At 44.5% G+C, this 15,392-nt stretch overlaps 1 protein-coding gene across 1 annotated transcript in view; it reads right to left on the bottom strand.

Annotated features, from left to right (window-relative positions):
* CDK14 (cyclin dependent kinase 14) overlaps positions 1–15,392 on the bottom strand; it is a 2,636,151-nt gene that overhangs the window by 665,519 nt on the left and 1,955,240 nt on the right. The window lies entirely within an intron of this gene.

Below are 15,392 nucleotides of genomic sequence, written 5' to 3'. Positions count from 1 at the left end.
CCACCTCGCCTTCAGGAAGCAGCTCAAGACCTGGCTGTTCGAGCAGTAGCGGACCCCCTCTCCCCTAGCGCCTTGAGACCCTCCGGGTGAGTAGTGCGCTATACAAATGCTTTGATTGATTGATTGATTGATTCCAAACAGTCAAGTCAAAAATAGCAGCACTGTCCAGCAAGAGGAAGAGACAGGGCGCGCTGAATATCAGCACATTTTCAGCCGATCAGAACAGGGCGCACGGCCGCTAATGTTAAAGTGCTACGTGATGCCTTTGTGAAAGTAAAAGTGGGTGCCGTGCGACGCCGTGCGCAAGCCAAATCTCCAGTCTGGGTGGGCGAAAAATGACACCTAATTAACCAAGCCCGCGAGCAAAAGAGACCCTGTGCACGTGCACAGTCTCCTGTTCAGCCAGTCGAGGCAAACAGGTGACAGGGAGGGAACAAACATGCCTCCCTTGCAATCAAAAGTGAGCATTTTTGAAGCACACCAATGAACAGCATTGCTGGAGCTTCCACCCTGCTTCCTAACCAAAACCAATGACAATAGATCTCACAAGTGAGCAGCGCATGAGCTGCAACGCTAGGCAAGACCTAAAAATGGGGTTGAGTGTGTGTCCCGCAATGTGGGTAGGGTCGGTGACAAGTTGCATGAGACTGATGTTGCTCATGCTTTGGAGGAGATCAGTTGTGGTGGTGCCGATGGAGTCGTCAATGTGGAAGATAAGATCCCCTAGAAAGATACAATGCTCGGAGTGGATGGCGATCGGGGCGCTGAGGTCATGGATGGCATTGCAGTAGCTGCGGCTGTGTTTCGGTAGTTTCTAGGCGAGGGTGCCTAGGATTATGCTTTTTTCTGTCTGGGTGAAGTTGGAAGTTGAGATGCTCAATTATAGGGATTGAGTCTTCTGGGGATGGTGTCTTTGTAGGTGATGGCAATTCCACCTCATGTTTGTTGGTTTGGTCCCGGTGTGTTGTCTTGTAGCCTTCGGGGTGGTGATGGCGATGTCTGCCACCTAAGTGTAGTTCAGCCAGTCTCTGTGAAGAAGATGACATCCGGGGTGAGGGATGAGATCGTGTCGAAGATCTCTGTGGTGTGTTTGCTGAGGGATTGTGTGTGGAGTAGAATGCACTGGATTTGTGCTTGTCAGTCTCGGTCAGCATGCTGGATGCTGTCATGTTTGTGGCATCTCCAGCATTGTTATTTCCTTTGGTGTTGCTGGTGAAATAGCAGTGGAGGCAAGAGAACGGTCCTCTGTTGGTGCGTGGGGATGTGCATCAGCAGCTGTTGATGTGGCTTGGATCCAGGGCGCAGAGCTTTGTGGCGGTGTTGCTGTGCGGGCTGGAGAGCCAGGGTTCCTGGAGCGGTCCCGGCGCAAATCTTTTCGGCCTCCATTAACTAGGTCCTTGGAGGGATGAGGGATGTGGAGAGGGGAAAGGTGGAAGGGTGAATGGCAGGAAAGCAGGAGGCGAGACGGGGCGGCTCACTTATGCAAAGAGACAGTAAAGCTACAGTAAGGGCAAAGTGGTAGAGAGTAAAGAAAACAGGCATGGATGGTGACACACAAAAACAACAGTTAACGGACATTCACTTGTCCCTTAAGTGGTGATTTTGTGTGCCACCAATTCACAGAATAAAGAAATTGGGCATGCATTGGCAACATACAAAATAACAGTTAAGCTACAAATGACACAGAATTAGGGAAACCGGCACAGAACATTCGAAAAACTACATAAAGTTCTAAGCAGCGAGGGGGAGGTGGTTACAAGGGCCTGATTCCTGACATCTTTGTGCAAATATTCATCTTGTACCTACGCCTGGCTTTAAGATCATCAATAAAAACTTTGAAGAGGCTAAAAATGGATCCATGTATGCTCTTTTTCAAGTAACAATATTGAACAAATGTTTTCAAAATAAGGATAGTTTAGAAATGTAAAAGGAAACCTCATTAGATCTGACTTTGACAACAGATAATTGTCTTAGCATTAATGTTAGTCAATTCTACTTATTTTGAATTTTTTCCATATGCGTCCGGTTTGTGTGTAAAACATAAATGTGCATTTACTTTGACAGTAGTAACAACGTACATTTCTAGTGTCATTTTTTTATTTATGTTTGTCTTGCCACATCATTCACGTGTTCCTATTCTCTAATTTCATGGTCCTCTTTTTACCAACCTAGCAAGGATAACAGGAAGACTTAACTAATCAACAATGATTATGAAGTGATCCATTATATAAGTATAGATCTTTTGCATTCGGTGCAAGTTAGAAATTGGGTCACTAGTTGGCAGAGGTTTGGAGTCTGTCCAAGTAGGGAGCACAATCCTACTGAGGGTAAGCTAAATACACACTTTAAATTAACCTGTGCTCACCCTCTGCTGGCTTGGCATTGAGCAGGTAGGCATAACTTAAGAGGCAATGTGTAAAGTAATTGTGCAACACGCACAAAGTAACGCAATGAAAACACTGCAAAACTTCACAAAAATCCAATCAGTAGAATCTGAGATGTGAATTTTTAAAGAATAAATGGGAAAATAGTCCTTAAAAGCTACTAGAGGTCAAAAAGGTACTAGAAGTCGCGAGGGACCAGTACAAATCCCAAAGTTCAGGCTGACGGTGATGAAGGGCAGTCCGTCTACTAAAGCCATGTATTGTCACTGAAAAAGTACCTTGGATGGAACAAGCGTCAATGTCAAGAGCACGATGCGTTGGTTCGGATGCACATAGATGGTTCCCAAGTCGTTGAAGAGCTCCATAGAGATGAAGGCACTGTGTCGTAATCGAGCTGCTCAGAGCGTTGTCAACAGGCCACACAGGCTATGAAACCACTGTCCAACAGCCTCTGCGTTGGCATTGAAGGGCGATGCGTTGGTTCTGGCCAGCGCAGTAGTGACGATCCATCAGTTTTTGTAGAAAACACCTGCAGAACCCACTTCTGAAGCAGAGGACTGGAGGATGTACCTCAGGCAATGGAAGGACTCTCAGATGACAGAGTCCAGCAACACTAGCAGGATTGCAGAAAGTCTTTTGTGTCCATGAAACTTCAGAAATCAGGAGGCAAGCCAGCAAGCTTGGTTTCAAGGGAGATGGGACCAGTGCTTGTCCTCAGCAGGGCAGAGATCAGCAGGCAGCAGGGCATCTCATCAAAGCAGAGAAGGAGTTCCTCAGAACAATCAAGGGAAAGTGCAGTCCTTACAACACAGCAGGCTTTACTATAGCAGAGTTTTTTCCAGGTCCAGTGCTGTGCTGATTTGGTACAGTCAGAGCCCCTGTAACAAGGAGCGTAACTTCAAAGCAGCTCCTTGGTGTGCACAGGTCCCTTTTCATTCCAGACCTGCCTGCCAGGCTATCTGTGGAGGATAATCAGTCCTGTGTGTGGGGAAAGGACACAACCTATTCAGATGTAAGTGTCAGTTCTCTCTCCCCCTTCCTGCCAGGCAGGCTATCAGAATGCAGGTGAATGCAGGTTAGTCCTCTGACACACCCACCCTTTCTGTGTTTGTGGATGTCTAGAGGTAATGCACTAAGTGCAGATGTCACTCAGCCCATATATGTATTGGAGACAGGCTGTAGGCACATAGAGTAAAGTTAAGAGCAGAGAAATGGCCACTTTCTAAAAGTGGCATTTCTAAAATAGTAATGTCAAATTCAATTTCATCACTACAGAGGATTTATCATTACTATTCCAAAGATATGAATTGTGATTTAGCTACTCCTTTCTAATCAGGAATTACAGCTTTAAAGTGTTTTACCACGACCCAGCACTATACCCACACCTCGGCATCCCACCGCACTCATGCTCGTAGTGACTACATTTTCATTCCAGCCCTGGAGTGTCAGACAATCCGGGAGACAACCATGCTCCCTAGAGGTATTTCCGACCACTCACCGATGATGCTGCGGGTGGGTGACCTTCCTGATGTGTTGCGACCGATCTGGAGGCTGAATGCCTGGTTTCTCTAGGACAAGGATTTTTGGGAGTCGGTGGGCAACGAACTCCATCAATATTTTATCACTAACCAGGGCTCCGTTCCTTCCCCTGGCACTTTGTGAGAAGCAGGCAAGGCCACCATTCGAGACTTTGCCAAAGGCCAACTCAAGCTTCAACGGACTGCGCAAGAGTCCTGACCTACTTGTCTGGAGGCGCAGAATTCCCTGCTTGAGGACCAATCGTCTGAGTGGAGGCACGAGGCCGTGGACAGGAGATTGGCATTCCTGCGAGATAAGCTCAGGCAGACCTCTCTGGATGCCGCTAAACTGCTTTGGAGGTCTTCGGTGGCGAGGTTTTGCAGGTGGGGAGATAAAAATGGGAAGCTGCTCCATCGACTGACCACATACCCGATGGCCAACCACATTATTTCCAAAGTGTTGGCCCTCAATGGTGAGGTCAATGGTCCCCGGCGGCGGTGGCTCAGTGCTTCGCTACATACTACACCGCCCTTGATGCTGCGCAGCCCTCCACTCTCTCACTCCCAGAGCTGCTTCGCCAAAGACAGATCCCTCTCCCACTCCTTAGTGACTACGAGGCAAAAGTCCTTAATCTCCCCATCACTCCGGAAGAGGTTCATGAGGCATTCTCTCGCATGGCTACCGGCAAGACCCCGGGACCAGGGACCGGACGGTCTTCCACAGGAGTTTTATGCTGCCTACCAGGATACGCTAGTTCCCCACCTGTTAGAGCTTTATGCAGAGGCGGCCAAAAGGGGCTCATTTTGTCCTAAGACCAACACAGCCACCATTGTGGTGATCCCCAAGTCTCAGCCCCACTCAAAGCACTACTCTGATTATCGGCCCATCTCACTCATTAACTTGGAGCTCAAGGTGTTTGCAGCTGTCCTGGCTAACAGGTTACGGCCGTATCTGGCCAAACTGCTCCACCCCGACCAGTGTGGCTTCATGCCCTCCCGGGGCACTAAACACTGCCTCAGGCGTCTTCACCTCGCCTTAGCAAACCACTATTGCCTGACTCCGTATTTGTCCCTTCTTCTTGTGGACTTTGAAAAAGGTTTCCATTCGGTGGACTGGCGATACGTGGATGCAGTGTTGGCAGAAATGGGTTTTGGAGCCGACTTTTGCAGGCTTGTGCACATGCTATATTGCCCACCGAGGGCCCAGGTGCTGGTTAACGGAGTCCTCTCGAAGTCCTTCCCAGTCCGAAGGGGCATGAAGCAGGGATGCCCCCTTCAACCCCTCCTCTTTGTTTTGGCCATGGTACCTTTTGCATGCCTCATACGCTCTGACGAGCACATTAAAGGATGGTGATGGCCTTGTTTCGAGGAAGACAAGATCACCCTTTATGCGGATGACGTCATCCTATACCTGGTGGAGTCTGCGTTGTCGGGACCCCGGTGCCTTCGGGCGCTGAGTCTGTTTGAGCAGACCTCTGGCCTTCGGCTGAACCCTGCTAAATCAGTTTTGGTCCCCCTCTACCTTTCGAGAGAGTGCTTTGAATGGCAGTCCACGATTCCCCTTCGACGGAAGTCCTTCCAATATATTGGGATATTGGTGGCCCTCCTCCCAGACCTTGCCTGGGCGTTCAATGTAATGCCCATAGTGACGAAAGCCCGGGCGGATCTCCTCAGATGACAGGCACTGCCGCTGAACCCATTGGGCCAAATTGCCTTATTCAAAATGATGATACTGCCCAGGTTCCGCTACATGCTCCACAACACACCTCTCCCCTTTTTTACATGCGTGGTTCTGGGAAATGGACAGCCTGGTTGTCAAATTCCTGTGGGGGGTCGGAGGCCCCGGTTGGTCCTTGCCCAATGTCCGATCCCGCCCTTTGTTGGTCGTATGGGGATGACAAACCTGTACCTTTATTATCTAGCCACTCGACTCCTTACCCTGCATGACTGGTTTAACGGGGGCGGGTCGGATCAGGCCTATCTGCTGGAGCTACACACCCTAAGCTTGCCCAAGATTCAGGAGATGCTATACGGAAACGCTGTTCCCAGAACCCTACTCGAGGTCACACGTTGGGTGTTTCTGGCCTGGCAGGCCTCTCTGCACCACACCCATTGGTCGGGCAAACTGATTCAATACACTCCATTGTGGCACGGCACCCAGCTAGAGGGGTTGACGGTCTATCTGGATTCTGAGCTTGGGATCTAATAGGGATCTCCCAGTTGGGGGATGTCTGGAAAGGGGGCAACGTGTGTACCTTTCAAGATCTTCAGAACCTGTACTCACTACATCCCCCACAGTTTTAATGCTATCTGCGACTACGCCACGCTCTCTACTCACACATCCCAGAGGGTACATCGATTCCTGAATATAGTCCGCCTGAGACCCAGGTGATGACTGGCAATCTGGGGAAGGGACGGATCTCCTGCATCTATTGCTCCCTCACGAATAACACCCCCAACACACTTTCACAACTCAGGGACAGAGGGGAGGGATGGTTTGGGTCCTTGGATAATGCCAACTGGCGAGACACGCTAATGCCCCCCAACTAATCACAGTATCAGCCCAGTTTCGCTTGATCCAAACATACTATCTGCCCACTGCATACCTTACACCGCTGCGCCTTCACCATGCCGGGCTTCGTCCCGAAGCATCGTGCCCATGCTGCCAACACCCACTGGCTGACTTCTTCCACATGGTATGGCAGTGCTCTGTCATCACACGCTTTTCGAAATTGGTTACAGGGAAACTTACCGAGGTCCTAGGCTGAGAGGTACCTCTTAGTCCCACCACTGCGCCGCTCTTGAGACTTACCGATGGGTTTGATGGCTCTACAGCGGATAAACTTTTCCTGAGTATCGCCTTGATGGTGGCTAAAAGAGACATTGCGACAAACTGGCTGGCTTCGACAGCCCCTACTATGACACGCTGGCGCAGGGGGATGGACTGGTGTGTTGCGCAGGAGCGACCCCTATATGAAACCAGAGGATGTCCGAAGAACTTTCGCAGAGTGTGGGGCAAATGGGTGGGGGGTGATAGACGACTAATGTTTTTGTTTGACCTTTAGGGGATGTGGTGGGTGTTTTTCTACTTTTGCTGCTCACTAAGAGCATGTACACAGATTTACGGATGCTATGTTCCTGGATGTTGATCTCTTGTCTTATTGTGTGTGTTTCTGAAAAATCAATAAAATTGGTTATCAAAAAAAAGTGTTTTGAGGAATTCTCAATGCTAGCCTATGAGAGGAGTAGGCCGCGGAGAAGTGAACAACGAATGTAGATGTTTGTCATTACAGGACATGCAAAACATTAAAAAAACTCATCCTACCTTTTACTTACACAACTCCCTGCTCTTAGAGCTACCAAGGGCTTACCATATGGGTGACCTATGTGTAATAAAAGAGGAGTTTAGAGCTTAGCAAGTGATTTTAAATTCCAACTCAAAGTGGCAGTAAACTGCACACATAGGCCCCTCAATGGCAGGCCTGAGACAAGTTTTAAAGGCTACTGGTGTGGGTGGCACAATTAGTGCTGCAGACCCACTAGTAGAATTAAATTTACAGGCCCTAGGTATATGGTATATCACTTTACAAGGGTCTTAAAAGTAAATTAAAGAGGTCAAACATGTGTAAACCAATTACACCATGTTTAGAGGAAAGAGCACATGCCACTTAGCACTGATCAGCAGTGGTGAAGAGCTCAGAGTCCTAAAGCCAACGAAAATGAGGTCACAAAAAGAGGAGGTGTAGCTTAAGGTAAAAGGCTGAAAGTAGGGTAACCTTATAAAAAGGGCCATTTCCAACATTGCATCTTATCAAATTATGAAGACACCATAAAATGAACAAAATTCTGAAAATTGTAATATCTTTTCTCCTTAGCATTACACAACATATGGTGCTATCGGAATTATATATTGGTTGTTAATATAAGTAGCATGTATCCAGATAAGTATTTACTTATATTGTGTGGCTTAATATTTACTTATATTGTGAACCTAAGATGACGTTTTTAGATCCTCTGCATCCAGGTTTGCAACTGTGGTAAGTTAGTTGGCTGTGATATTATAAGAATGGGTATTGTACAATTTTTGCTAACATGGCAATTTAGGACTGAAATGTAGAACCAAGTTCATATAATCGTTGGAGGTTGAGATTGAGCAGCTGGACCTATTTAAATCTTGCGTCTGTTGGACTGAACATAATCTTGTTTTAAACTTAATAAAACTATATCAACAATTCCCCTGCCTGTCTTTTCACGTCTACTATTTCTTCTCATTGCCAACAAGAGGACCAGATTGGCAGAAAGGCAATTATCCATGAGCCCTTTCTGCTATGTGTAAAGGCTTCCTGAAGCATAGTGCGGATTGTGGCATTACTTGCCAATGCAATAGTTGTCATCTTCGCTGGTAAGGAGCCACTCCTTAGGTGACCTGGCGTCTTCCTGATGTCCCCCAGCAGCATTGGGATGCTTTGTGTACCCCTTTAGTTGACACTCTATTGTTTTTTTACTGATGGCATCTACCTCAATAGCACCATCACATAACTACTTCATCACACTTGTTCTCTGCTATCTCACATCACTATGCTTTTAGTATAATGTGGCCACTATGTGTTGGTGCCTGCCTTGTAAAGTCTGTCTACACTCCAGCACAGCCAAATTATAATGCTCCCTCTCCAGTGCAGAACAGTCGTATTCTCAGGGCATCCTCCCTGATGATTGTCTTATGGAAGTACATGATATAATTATTTTCCACAATGAAAAGAAAAAATAAATATGCGCTTTTATCCTTTCATTGTGTCCAAGGGGTGACTCTGCCAATTAAAAGGTACTAATGTTCAGCAGAAGCACTTTTGTGTTACTTCAATATACTTCAAGTTGACAGCAATGTGCAATATGGAGTTTAGCATTTTATTTAATTGCACCAATATACATCATAGGAATTCTACCTCTTAACCTCAACCGTATTGACTATTCTACATATAGTGGACTTCTGAATTAGTCTTGGATCCACCATTTATTCACCAAGACTACGTGCCTATTGTAGTGTAGTTCCTATCTTCCCAATAGGCTCTGCGCATTGGAATAGTACCTACAGCAGTAAAGGCCTAGGCCAGACGTTAACTAGGTCTACTACTGTCGATACTAGACTTAATTTTTGGGTTTGCCAGCTAAGCTCAGAGTTCGCTAGAAACTTTCTCGAATGTTCAAGGAAGGATTAACTCCCCTGATTAGACAAGAAGGGATTTAGTTTCTGACAACCATAGAACATGACAACTTTGCTCTCCCCTAATCAAGAGTCAATCTCAAGAGTCGTGTGAGCACAAGGCAATTATTTTACTCAGTCAGTACGTGCATTCTTAGTCTCATCAGAATGTAGAGAAAAGGAAGAGACGGGCGTGTTCAATAAAAAGGTGTTATTTATTGATCAGTCTCTTTTCTCGTACAAGAGAAATGGATCGATATTATTGCAATACTTATAGTTAAGTAAAGTGCATACATTAGAAGCAATAGTATAAAATAATACTGTAAAAACATTGATATGGTTTCTGAGCCATATGATGTTTAAAATGATTAAAATATATTTACATACACATATACATTTGACTAAACGTACTCAACTGGTGTTTCTAAATACGCCTACCCCGTGTACCTGACCTAAGTCTAATGCGTGGGCGGGAATAGAAAGTTACAGTTTAAGTTAAGTTTGTTTTTGCCAAGTGAATAACTAAAGAATTCTCTGTGAGGGGTTATTCAGTTCTGTACCTGGAATTTAGGATGAATGAGGAATGGTATCTCTTTCTCTGCTCTCGATATTCCAGGCTGCCTGCGAGGGCTACCCGGAAGCGCCGGTGCTGGGTCTCTCGGCTTGAGATAGCAGCGCGTCTCTCAGCGCGTCAGGAAGGCGGGGCTGTTGCCTGCGGGGTCTGCTTCTGCTCTCGGCTTCGGCAAGTATGGCTGCTCCGTCTTGTCACCACGCGTGTGTTTGCATAGGGCAAGGTCGGCAATATTTATACCTTAAAGGTGCCGGGATTGACGTAAGGATGGACATAGGTACGTCAATAAAGATGTCATACGACTTGCTCGTTAGCACATTCTTTACTAAAGTTCTCTGTGAAATCAAAACAATGGCCGCACGGATTATCCAGGTTGTCATAGGTTTGATTTGTTATGAGAACGTCGTATGCCTTATCAGGGGCTGGAGGAATGTCGCTTGTCTAATTAGATCTCAAGCGTTATGACCTAATCAGATAACACGTTCCTGTGCCGTAGTGTGACTGCGTCAGATAACGGTATCTGCATCATGGGGGATTTCTTGCCTCATGGGCTGACTGTTAGTTAACTAGCTAGTTAGTTTAACCAGAATAGGGTCAGGAATAGGGGGATCGATTCAGAACCTATAGAAATACACGACACCCACTCCACGCTAACTATGGTCATATCTACTAATCTATGCATAGTATAACATAGTACAACATACTATAGAGTATAGTGTATACCTTACCACCCCAAAATACATAAATGCATTTTGAAATTTTCAAATATACTGAAAAATTGCAGTCATATATATTGTATGCACTTAAGCTATGAATTAAATGCAAAAATAAGCAAGCATTTTATGCATTATTGTTTTTTGGTATATGAGAAATACACATGAAATGGCTCTTAATATGGCTATACAGAAAGAAAAGTCGAAACCATTTCATCACATAATATATTTTGTGAACATACCAGCGGGCAGCTAAAGTCTATATAAAGTCTATAAAGTATCTAAAAATAGAAATCTTAGTTCTCTAGGAATAGTTTTCTTACTTTAAGCAGAAGATCAGTGTCCCGGGGAAAAAATATATAGAAAAATATTTTAAGGGCTTGCTGAAAAAAGTTGCTGTCCGTGAACTGGATTGTAATTGTTCATGTGACTTTATTTTTAAAGTTGAAGGCCGAATTCAGGGAACGCCGTGTGCGAGTTTACTCAAAAGTCTCTATTTCTGTTCCGGAGAGAACATCATATCATTCAGGCTTTCGAAAAAACTGTCAACAGCTTCATGGGAAAGTTCCTCTAAGTCGGAAATAGGGGTAACCATGCATTCGTGCGCATGATTGTCTCCATTGACATTCTGATTTGCATTGCTGACAGAAGGTCGTACCTGTTCGATGCTGCTTTCATCTTGAACTTCACTACTCTTCAATCGTAGTGGTGAAGATTCCAGGAATGCCGTCATCAGAATTGGCAGCCTTTGAGGGCAGCACAGTGCGTGAACCTTGGTAGGAACCAACAGTGTATCTGCATCCACCGGCGCATCCGATTGTAGCGTCAGACAGGTGTCTAACACGCATTCTTCTCCGCATAGCAGACACCTTAGTACAGGTAAAACACACCTTTGCCACATTGGTCGAAATGATAGAAACCAAGTCATGTTTAGGTCTCTAAGCCGGGAGAGTCCCAGGATTTTTGATATCCGGTCCCGGTATCCAATGGCTAGGATCGTATCTTCCATTGTCGCGAGAGTTTGATCTGTGACATGGGTTGCCATAACGAAAAATAAGGACTAGGAATAGGATTCCTGCAATTAGTCCCAGGATCAGGGAAAGTCCGCCAAAAATCGAATGGACGAAATCTGGAAAAATACCCAGTATGGCTTTGAATGGTGTTAATGCCATCGAAAATACTGTCTTAAATACCTTTGAGACCCCAGTGGTATCAGAAATATTTAAGATTTCGCTCAGGATTTCCGCGAAATGTACGGGGGAATTAGTTGATAATAATGTATGTATCTCTGCAGTCGTCCTTGCGACTTGTAGATCATACGTTTCTTTAGATGACGTGAGCCTTGTAGGCGTCTGAAGAAGCACTGTTTTCATTCTGCTTAAAGTATCTATTCGAATAGAAGTAATTTTCAAACCAGGCCATGCCCTTGCCTCCCTGTCTGGAAAGGAGCTGGGGAATAAAGAACGTCCACAGCACTTGACCTTCGCCGTCGTAGTGACGAGATAAGGAGTCCCGGGCATAAGACTACAACATCTGCGGTCTACAATAAGAATGTAACTCCCATTATAGAGTCTTTGAAAGAATGGTTCTATTTCAGTTGCAGGTGCGCCTTGCTGGTGACATGAAAGGTTGTATGAATTCCCTTCACAGGCTCCGTGCAAACTAATACCGTTACACAGAAGCGTGCCGCTTAGTGACATAGCACAATTGTTGCCACTAAGAAACACTTTCTGTCCTTTGTTACTGACACATGCATGTGAATAGGGCAGGTTCCAAGTTGTTTTAAGGTACCCCTTTCCCAATTTCTCGTACATGCCAGCCTGTATATATTTTTGGCAGTATTGAAACCTGAAGGTTGAGATTGGAATATTTATGATTCCGTGGATTATCCATTCACTGACAGGTCGTTCTGACATTGTCATTGGTAATCTTTCTAGTTTTTCAATGCTCAAGATTGTATAATCAGCACCCTTCTGCGCCATACCGATTTGTCTATCAGTAAGGTTAAAGATTTGGAATAGTGACGTTGTGTTGATTAAACGCCAAGGCACGTAGCCTGAACGCAGATTTTGTAACGTCCAGCCAAGCTGTACAATAGAACGCAATTGTGACTGTCCATGTTGTAATAACAGTAAGTCTTGCGATAATATATCGATTGCTGAAGACACAATGCTGTCCAATGAAAAAATTCTGGAGGACAGAGTCATTAACCCATTGTCCACTACAGAAAGTGATTTTTCCAAATTAATACGATCAATTTCACGTATTCTCTCTGCTGTCTCAATTTGAGTAACCTTCCAGGCCTCATTGTATGCTGCATATACAGAGGCTGCTATGAAACGCTTATGACGCTGTTTGCGTGGTCCCAGTATGAAATCACGCAAGTCAGCACCATCAGTAAGTAAAGTTAGGTGTTGCTTAATTTCAGGCAGTGTGGAAGTCTGTAGCCATTGAAGGCATAATTTGCCCACACTGTAGGTTGTTATTATCCCTGGGTGATGTCTTTGGGGATATCTAGGGTCTGGCCTGGTCATTTTGAAACCCTGTGTTTTATTCAGGAATCTATCTTGACAGTTATTTGTATCTGTGGGCCAGATCAACCATTGTTTCCAATCAGGATGTGTTCTGTTTTGGTTAAGTATATGGTTTATGTCTATTTCTTTATCTGTTTCAGAGCTATTGCTAAACATTGTTGGCTTTGGAATAGACAGGTTATTTAAATCTTTGATTTTGGCTAAGCCAAGACAGGTGGTTTGTTGAACAGTGTCATTTAAAAATATCATTTGTTCTGGGATCATGCAGGCTCTAAACAAAGCTTCTAAACCCTGTACTTGCCATTCTTTTGTACCCCAAACACTTTTCAAATCAACATTTTTGTCCCAATAATCAATTCCAAAAGTATTCATTTTTTCAAAGAACGAATCAGAATAAATCAATTTTGTGTTGGTTATCATGGTTTTCATCCCTGTCTTGTTTGATAATTTGTAATAAAATGTTTCAGCATTAGTTATGTTAAAACCTGAAAAATATGAATATTTGTCATAAACGGTTCTAGAGCTCCCTTTTGGAGGTGTAGCACAATGTTCCCATTGATTATAATTTAAAACATTTCTAGGTTGTGCAGATTTATGCAAGAAATTATTACCATAATGGTTATAGCAATACATACTATCATAATTTGTAGAACCCTGCAAATAATCATGTTTTGTAAATTTAGCAGACATTACTAAGTCAGACATCATATTATTTATACTTTCAAAGTCCCAATCATCAGCAAATGAGTTTGGTTTTGCAAAATCACTCAAGGAGATCTTGATTTGGTGTGGATATTTCAGGATCTCGACCGGACCATAAATTTCATAGTCAGTGTTGTCCCAGGCTACCCCACCAGGTATTGGAATTGCTGTGAAGTTGGCTGAAGAAAGTTCTGAAGAAAGTTCTCGTTTCTTGACGTGTGAAGATGTGTGTGGTTTGAGGACCAAGTTGATGTTCTGACTTGCTGTGTCCATTTTAGCATATTTTCCCTCAATGAAGCGTCCCAAAGTAAATACCATGATGAGCCAAAGTATGAGGATAAATGCACCAAAACCCACCCAAAATTCAATCCATGGAGAAACCAGATATGTTTCTTTCAGTTGTTTCAAAAGTTCCTTAGCTTTGTCTTTAAAGGATTTTGATGATGGCTGTGTCTTTTGTTCACTGAAGCCGTCAGAGGAATCATCGAAGTTGATGAAGTAACCAGATGCAGTTCTGTCAATTGTTCCAATTGGTTCAGGATTTTTGTTTTTTGCATTTTCACTTGGTACTTCAGTATACATTGGTGTCTCTCTGCTAAATGTCTTTATTTGGGTTTTCAGAGGTCTTAGTTCTATTGCATTGTTGCATAGTCCTTGTTGTTCTTCTGTAGGCGTTTCGAATGTGATGAGCCTCTTTGATAGGACCTCTGTACTGGTAGCAAACCTTGGTGTTCTGCTACTTATTGGGAGTCAACTTGGCCTACTGTTTGTTATTGGCCACATGTTGTGGTTTTACCAGGTCGATGGATACAACTCGGTTCTCCTTTTTTCCAGCAAGTGGCGGTAGTACAACTGATCTTGTCCCGTTGACAGACAAGACAGGAACTGCTTTTCTGTAAGAAGGCCCAAATTCCTTCTTTACCGCGATCTTCTCCCTGACTAGATCCCCGACTTTTGGAATCCAGACAGGTCTTGCTGGGACAGGTGGTGAATCTTCAGTGGTCGTTGGCTGTTGTTTCAACTGTATGTTGCTCAGGTCTTTTCTTGTTTTGTTTAAGTCCTGCAAAATAGCCAAACGGTCTTTGACATCAAAGGTTTTTTCTATTACCACTGAAGTCTGACTATCCAGGTCAGAGATCAACATCCTAGTTCCGAATAATAATTCGTACGGACTGAATCCCTTCAGAGAATTTCTTGGCAAGTTATTTAGACTACGTTGGACACTTATTAGATGTTTGACCCACCCAGCTCCCGAACCTAATATCCTTTCTATTATAGATTGCTTTCTGCCTTGGTTTTTTCTTTACACCGTCCCATACCCTCAGGAAGGAAGTGAGAAGATTCCCGCTGGGCTGTGCTCATTTGGCCATGTTTCCCCCCCAGGCTGGTTTGCTTGAGTGAAAGAAATGGTCGAACGTAGCATGCTCTTAGCGTATATGCCATTTAGACTCGCAAATCTTGTATAATAGTCCGGACGTCAGCCAAGTGCTGGTGATCTACATTATAAGTGGAAACTAGCCTGTATATGTTAATCGCAAGCCATTCTTTTTGCTGGTAATATTATCTGCCTTGATACGACGAGGTATTAAACTGCTTCTCTCCCCACTGCGATCTCTGTTGCAGTTTGGGCAGTTTTTTACAAACATGGTGTAGTGCAGGCTCATGCCTGGCCACCAGTACCGTGATTGTAATTCTTCCAGAGAATCTTTTAATTTAAGGTGTCTGTGACCCTCGCCCATGTGTGCGTCTGCGATTAACAAGTTTCTCCTGT

Source organism: Lissotriton helveticus, chromosome 10 (genome assembly GCF_964261635.1).
Source record: "Lissotriton helveticus chromosome 10, aLisHel1.1, whole genome shotgun sequence".
NCBI classification, from domain to species: domain Eukaryota; kingdom Metazoa; phylum Chordata; class Amphibia; order Caudata; family Salamandridae; genus Lissotriton; species Lissotriton helveticus.
This window is presented reverse-complemented; position numbering and strand designations above follow the sequence as displayed.